Source organism: Saccopteryx leptura, chromosome 1 (assembly GCF_036850995.1).
Source record: "Saccopteryx leptura isolate mSacLep1 chromosome 1, mSacLep1_pri_phased_curated, whole genome shotgun sequence".
Classification (NCBI taxonomy): Eukaryota; Metazoa; Chordata; class Mammalia; order Chiroptera; family Emballonuridae; genus Saccopteryx; species Saccopteryx leptura.
Window position 1 is genome coordinate 5167684 of NC_089503.1, and position 8028 is coordinate 5175711.

Genomic DNA, 8028 nt, shown 5'->3' on the forward strand with positions numbered 1-8028 from the left:
CGGACTCGCGTCTGCCATCTCCGAGTCCGTGTGTACAATGTTTCCATCATTTCCGCAAACATTTCCCGGTGAACCCAGGACAGCCAGCCCCTCGATCCCCCGCCCCTGGCCCCAGCTGGAGGCGGCCACTCTTCTCTGCTTCGTGCCACTAGAGAGGATCGATTATAGATTAGTTTTATAGACGGCTTTTTATGCCACAGCAATCAGGATGTTCAGTGGCAAGGACAGAAACCCGAGTTTAATCTAGCCTGTGGAGAGAGGGTAGGTGGGGGCGGGGCGGGGAGTTCCAGAAGTAACCTTCACCTTAAACGTAGCCAGAGCGGGGCTTCAAAAGATGTCCCCGAGGTTACTTCTCTTTGTGTCCTGTGTCTCATCTCTGCTTTTATCTGCGTTGCATTTATTCTCCGGAATAAATAAATGGCAGGTTCTCGTTTCTATTTGATGAACGCAGCAGTCCTAGCAGAGAGCGCCCCTTCCCTGATGATTCGAACCAAAGCTCCAGAGACGGCACCCACCTGCCAGGTCCGAGTCACACACCCAGCCCTGGCGCGGCAGGCAGAGCCCGGGGACAGAGAAGGACTCCCGTCTCACCCAAACCCACCAGGCTGAGAGCTGAGGGCAGCTTCTGAGCCACAGGCCCTGAATCTAAACCCTGGACCAGGGTGTTCCTACTCAGGCACAGATCTGAGGGACTTAGCCCTCCCTCGGACTTCAGCTGAATGGCTCCCGTGAGAGCTTAGAGCAATAAAAACGGCCACCCTGGTAGTGGAGGCGCAGAGCTGACCTGCCTCCCGGCACAGAGAGTATGTCATCGTGTCATCCCACGGGGTGCCAGCCAAGTTCACTTCTCAGACTGGAGATTTGTGACGTGCCTCTGCCTCTCCCAGGTCTGAGTTCCCTCCCTGGTCAGGATTCTTGGTTGCAAGTTACAGAATACCCACTGAAACACACACACACACACACACACACACACACACACACACACACGCACACACACACACACAGAACGGACTGGCCTGCGTTACTGGAAAGTTCAGGTGGGGACACTGGGAGAACAGCTAGATCCGGGCACCTGGATGCCGGGACCCCGTCCATGAATCTGTAATTGGTCGAGAACCGTGAGCGTCCGGACGCACCAGGCACTCTTCCAGGAGCAGGAGGTGCAAGAACGTGAGCATCCCTGCCTTCCGGAAGCGCGGGTTCTATTGGGCCGTCCGCCCGCGTCTCTTAGCTCTGAGGTCCCGGCCCCTTCTCAGGCTGGCCACACCTCCTGGATGCAAGATGTCCACGATGGCCCCAGCCCAGCAAGCCCAGAATAAAAGCCTATGACAGCCTGAGCGGTTCCTGTAAAATCAGGGTGGTCCACATCCCCTGCGGACGGCCACGAGCACAGTGGAGCCTCCCTGTCCTGAGTCATCTCTGCTGTCAACGGGGGTCGGGGGTCAGTAACAGTTTCAACGTCTGTGGTCCCCCTCTTTCCTCTCTTCCAGCGCTCCCCACACCCCCTCCCTCCTCACCGGGGCGGGGCACGGCGGATGGATACGCAGTTCCAGTTCCTTGAGCTCCCTACGTCCAGCCCCTGCTCGCGTCCAGCGGGTCGCCTGGCCCACCGCGCGATTCAGGTGAGGTGTCAAATGGATGGACCCAGTTCCATCCGGATTCTTCACTTACCAGGCAGGAGAGTGGGCACGGCCATTGTGAGAGAGGGTCTCCAGGCAGAGCTGAAATAACCCCGCCCCTCCCACGTGCCTGGCGCAGCATTTGGGTGAAATCACACACACAGACACACACACACACACACACACACCGCCATGATTCTGGAGGGGAGCTGAGAGGGGGAGGGGGGTAGGGGGGCGTCTGCGCGTGTCAGTAAGGATGTGGATGCTCAGAGAGGTTACCTAAACTGCATGGTCCCCAGCTAGCAAGGGGCAGAACTCGGGCTTGAGGTAAGGTCCTGGACTCCGGGGCCAGTGCGCCTTCCTCCCCATCCCTCAGCGTGCAGAGGCCTGGGCGAGCCCATTAGCCAGAGCCCTGACCCACCGTGCAGGCAGCTGGAGCGGACATAATGACCTCTCCCAGCCCACAAGAGCCCTGCTCTCGCCGCCGCCCTACCCTAGCTCCCGATGAGAGCCTCTTAATGCTCTGAGGGCTCCGGGGCTGTCCCAGACGGCCTCCGGGAAGGGAGGCATTGCCAGGGTGGTGCCGGAGAAGGCTGAGCCTCCCACTGCTCCCCACGGCCCCTCAGCCGCGGCCATTTCCCCGCATGCCAGCCCTGCCCTGAGCTGGAGCCGGGCCTTGCCTGGCCAGGCCCATTAGCCCCCAGCCTGCTCTTGCACGGGCCTCCCAGTGGGTGGGGGCCCCCCCTGCATTTATACCTCCAATCCCCTTCCGGCTTCTCAGAGGGAGCCAGGACAAGGTTCTTGAAGGGTCCTGCTGGGGACAGCACTCTTCTGAGGTCCGGGGTGAAAGACACCGAGGAAGACAGCTGCGAGGCCTGGGCCCAGGGGACCTGCTGAAGTCTCCCAAGCACCAGCGCGCAGAGGGGAACGGCCACCCTTCCCTAAAGGACAGCGCGCCACGTCGTCAGGAGCAGGTAAGAGGTCCCCTGTCTTCACTTTGGGTGGAGGCGGGAGAGCGTGGCAGGGGCAGGCAATGCCTGGCAGCCCCGCCAGCTCCCGGTGAGCTGGGTGACTTGAGCAGGTGTCTCAACCTCTCTGATCCTGCCTCTTCGAATGAAACGAGGTTAATGAAGTCTGCCTCACACCCATCTCAAGGTCATCACCCACGGGTGCTGCCGCATGGAGAGCCCCCACCAGGGGTGAGGGCAGAGCCAGGACGAAGGTGCGACATGCAGACCCTTGGGAACGCAGTTTAAAGAGAAGACATACACTTAGGCTTTTAAAAAGCAGCTTATGAAACAACCGGGTAATATATTTTCATTATGTAAAAAAAAAAAAAAATTATGTATAAGTGTGCAGAAAAAAAACCTTCAAGAACACAATCACACCATTAACAGGGACATCAGGGTGAGGGCTGGACAGAGATCTTATTTTTTTTGTTCACCATTTGAACCTTTTAAAATAATATTGTGTTGGCATTCCATCTGGGCAATGTTTTAAATATTGGAAGTACAAGGAGCACTGGACAATTATGGTAATAGTTGTGGGAAACACAACTATTTCCACAAGTCTCTGATGGAACAGACAAAAATTCAGACGGGACTTTAGGGGACAGGAATGTAGACTCAAAGCTAGTGCGGTAGAGTCTATATTTTCAGCCGTCATCCATCAACGAGTCATTACTGAGTGTTTGCTCTGTGCAGGCCCCGGGGGATACGGAGAGAGGTCACGTGAGACACGGGCCTACTGTAGCCTCACAGTCCAAGCGACACGCCCCCTGACCCAGTGCGGCAAGACCATGCAGAGGGAAGGAGGGCCAGGGTGCCTGGTGGGGGGCACACAGGCTAGCACTTTTAGCCTAGGGACCACTCCACAGGTTTTGAGCACCTACTGTGTGTGCCAGTACCTGGTTCCAGCGTGATGGAGACACACACCCCCCCACACCACGGCCCAGGTCCCATCACTGTGGAGATGACAGACACTGAGAACCATGTGGCCCATTTTCACGCCGTGCATGTCTCGTTTGCTCTGATTAGGAAATATTTGCCAGTCAGGAGTTCCTTTCAGTCCGTGCATTAGTCGTTCAGGCGACCATAACAGAATACCACAACACACATTTATTTCTCACAGTCTGGAGACCGGAAGTCTGAGATCAAGGTGCTGGCCATTTGGCCCATGCTGAGAGCTCTTTTGTTGGCCTTAGATGACCGTCCTCCCATGGTGGGGGGAGGGAGGGAGGGGACACCCTCTGGTGTCTCTTTATAAGTGGACACTAATCCTATTAGATCAGGGCCCCACCCTTATGACCTCATTTAACCTTAATCACCTCCTCAGAGGCCTCATCTCCAAATACAATTGCCCTGGAGGTCAGGGCACCGATGGGTGAATTTGAGGGGGACACAATTCAGGACACAGCAGTCGGGACAAGGGCTTCTCTCTCTTCAGACCTCCTGAGTCCCTCTCCTCCTTCCTCAGTCCCAATTGTTGACCTCCCTTCTGCTTTCGCTCAAAAAGAAGAACAGCGCCATCCTCCTACCTCGTGCCCCACAAGCACAGCCGCTTCTCTCGGGGACACCCCAGCTCCCTGCTGGGCCCACCCCTCTGCCACGTCGGGTCCCCTCGCCTCTCAAACCAAACTCCAGCCCTCCCCGGCCTCTTTCTTGTAGCAATAAAGCCTCTGCCTCCTTGTCTCATCTCTCTGCCCCCATGACACCTAACACGCTCAAGTGGCCGTGGCACTCCCTGACTCCACAGCTGGCTCCTCGGTGCATTTGGGGGTCTCCCTGCTGAGTGTCGCCCCCTCAGGGGTTCTTCTGGAGCTGCGCACCTAAATCGCCAGCCCCGCCCGCCCCTTGGCGCTCTCTCCCTTCCGCCCGCCGTGATTGGTTCGAGTTTCACATAGCGGCTCCCCTGGGGCACCCGTCCCCCACTCAGGAACAGTTTTCACGTGGGAAGCTGCGTCCTTCCTGCTTACCGACCACGCCCCTCAGAGCGTCCTCTCCAGGGAGGCAGCAGTGTCTCTCCGCTGGCCCCTCTGCCACCCTGAGCCAGTGCTGAGTGAGGGTGGACACCTAGTGGCCGCTGGGAAGAGGCCGGGTGCTCTGAGGTTCCCTGCCAAGGCCCGGGAACCCCTAACTCAGAGCAGACAAGGGCAAGGCTGGGCCCGATGTGAGTGGGGAGGTGGGCTAGGGACGTTGGTCCCGAGTCATAAGGTCTGTAGGTGGCCTTGTGCATGTCCTCTCTGCTGGGAAAGCTGCCCAAACCCTCCCTGGTGTGGCCTCTGAGTGGGCCATACTGGCAGAGCCCTGCGGCGTTGGGGGAGGGTCCCGTCGGCGAGGGCGTGGCCAGGGAGACACAGGTCCCCGCTGGGAGGAGCCTCGCGCGTCCTTCCGCACGCCCTTCACCTGGGCTCTCCAGCTGCCCTCCTCCCTCAGGACCACCCGGCGCCCACCCGCGCTCTGAGCCCCACTTCTTAGTTCCCTCCCACCGTGGTAGCAAATAACTAACTGTGTCTCACTGTGTGGTCCTTCTCCTGGACTCTGAGTTCTCTGAGGACGGGCTTTGTCCATTGCGGTCACTGCTGCATGTGCTGTGTGTGTAGACATACATACATGTACGTTGTGTGTGTATGTGTGTGTGCACGTGTATATGTGCTATGTTTATATGTGTCATATATGTATATTGCTGTGTGTATGAGTATGTATATGTGCACATTATATATGCATATTTATGTTATATGTGTATATGTATGTGTGTGTATATAACACTATGTATCTGGTACATAGTATAAGTTTGATAAATATTATTTAACTTTGTGTTGAACCTAAAAAAGAGACTTTTGATTGTAACCAAAAGGCCCTTGTGAAGGTTGGAAGCAAAGAAGCAACAGGGATGATTTTATATTTTAAATTGCTTGTTAGGGAGAAAGAAAGGGAGAGCGACAGAGAAAAAGAGAAACATCGCTTTCCATATGTGCCCTGACTGGGGGATCAAACCCTCAACCCCAGTATGTCAGTACAACACTTTAACCTACTGAGCTACCTGGCCAAGCCCATGATGATTTAAAAAAAAATTTTCCCCTCAAAATACAGTTTGCCTCTAGCAAACTGATAAAGGAAATGAAGCAAAAGAATAAATAAAAAAATAGCAGATAGAATTAAACTTTTAAAAGTTACAAAAATATTATACCAATAAACATGAAACCAGAAAGTGTGAACAATTTTCTAGAAAAATTATCTTACTTCCACTCAAGAAGAGATTGAAAACCAAACAGACCTAAACCCTGAAATAAATTGGAGTTATAGTAGGGTTTCCTTTTTTCCAAAGCTGTGCATATCCACTCACACATGAAAATCACCAGACCAGATGGCTCTGCCTTCTGCCAAACCTTCAAAGAAAGATAATCCTTACATGATACAAACTGTTCCAGAGGGCAGAGAAAAGGGGCGATCTCTCCAAGTCCTTTTATGAAGCTGTAAGGATAACCTTACAGCTTTGAAACAAAAAAAACAACAAAAAAAGAAAGAAAGATAGCACCAGAAGGCAAAATGATGGGCCAATTCACTTATGAAGACGGATGAAAATTTGTTTTAAAAAATTAAAAAAAAAGTCCAAGCTCCCGGGCAGGGGAAACAGAGCAAACAGGAATGATTCATCCTGGAACTAAAAGGATGACTAAGCATTGGAAAGCCTGTCACTCTCTGTTCACCACAAAAATAGACTGAAGGAGGGGGAAAAAACGATTATGTAGATGCACAAGAAAAAATAGTGATAAATTTTACCACCCACGTAGGATAAAAACTGTCAGAAAGCTAGCAGAGGAATGTTCTCCACGTGATCAAAGACGAGATCACAAACTTGGAGGAAACACCGTATCGAAGGGTGAGGCTGTGGACACATCCTGTTTAAGATCGGGAAGAAGGACACGTGTCCTGTCATCGTTCATCAGGGTACTGGATGCCCTGGGCTGCGCCAGAAGACATGAAAAAAAAAATAATAAATCAGAGAAATGAAGACCGCCGCGTGGAAAACCAAAACATTCAACAGACACATTGATGGAGATGATAAAATGAGTCATCAGGACACTTGCCTGGTTAACAAAAATCTGTGACATCAACTCCAGCAACAGACAACAGGAGGATGTAATGGAGGGCATCTCTGTCTGTGGTCACGACGGAGGGACTGGTTGTGGGCCAGCCCACTTGCCGGAAACAACCAGATAACTGGAGGGACCCTAAGAAATGACTGTCCCGATATTGGGACCGGAGGCATCCTGGGACTGGGAGCCGGAAGAGAAGAGGAACAGAGAGGTGAGCCCTGTGATGGCCCCGGCTCCCGCCACACATGCTTTCTGGGCAGAGGCACTGGGATGGGAAAGACAGACAGACAGATGTGGTGCTCCCCCTGAGCTGCAGAGGCAGAAGTGAACAGTTGGGGAGACGGACGTGGCTGGCACCTGTGAGACGGAGAACCAGAGAGAAGGTGGTGACCTACTAGGAGAAAGGACTCCAAAAATCCGCCCGGGGGTCCCCTTGAGTATTCGGCTGAAAACTAAACTGTGCACAGGACGAAACGCCATGGAACTCGGCAAAGGACAGCTATGGAGCAGCCGTCAGCTAACAACCCCAGCGGCCTGCATGAAACCACATATATATATGTGGCCAGTTGGCTCAGTGGTAGAGCATCGACCTGGCATGTGGAAGTCTCAGGTTCAATTCCCAGTCAGGGCACACAAAAGAAGTGACTATCTGCTTCTCCACCCCCTCTCCCCTCTCCTTCTCTTCTCTTCATCTCCCACAGCCATGGCTCAAATGGCTTGAACAAGTTGGCCCCAGGCGCTGAGGATGGTTCCATGGCCTTGCCTCAGGCTCTAAAAGAGCTTGGTTGTGAGCAACGGAGCAAGTCCCAGATGAGCAGAGCATTGCCCCAGAGAGGACTTGCCCAGTGGGTCCCGGTCAGGGCACATGCGGAAGTCTCTCTGCCTCCCTGCTTCTCACTTAAAAAAAAGAAACTGTATATATACACATGCATATTTTTTTAACTGTGTAGGGACAGACAGACAAACCAATTAGAACAGAGAGTGTAAAACTATCCCCGTGAATAAACAAGAATGTGAGAAGTCACCAGGGGCAGGACAGGCCAGCTAGTTAGGAGGTGGTGCTGGGGAAAGTGGCTCATGGCATCAAGGGAAAATCCTTTCTTTATCCCACTTACAACTAGATTCTGGGCAGATTCAAGACCAAACTCTGAATGGGAAAAATAATCAAAGTCACAGAGAAATATCTAAGAGAATATCTTTTTCACTCAGGGATAGGGGATGACTTCAGATCAAAAAGGCACATTTTGGCCTGACCAGGCGGTGGTGGTGCAGTGGGTAAAGCGTCGGACTGGGATGCGGAAGACCCAGGTT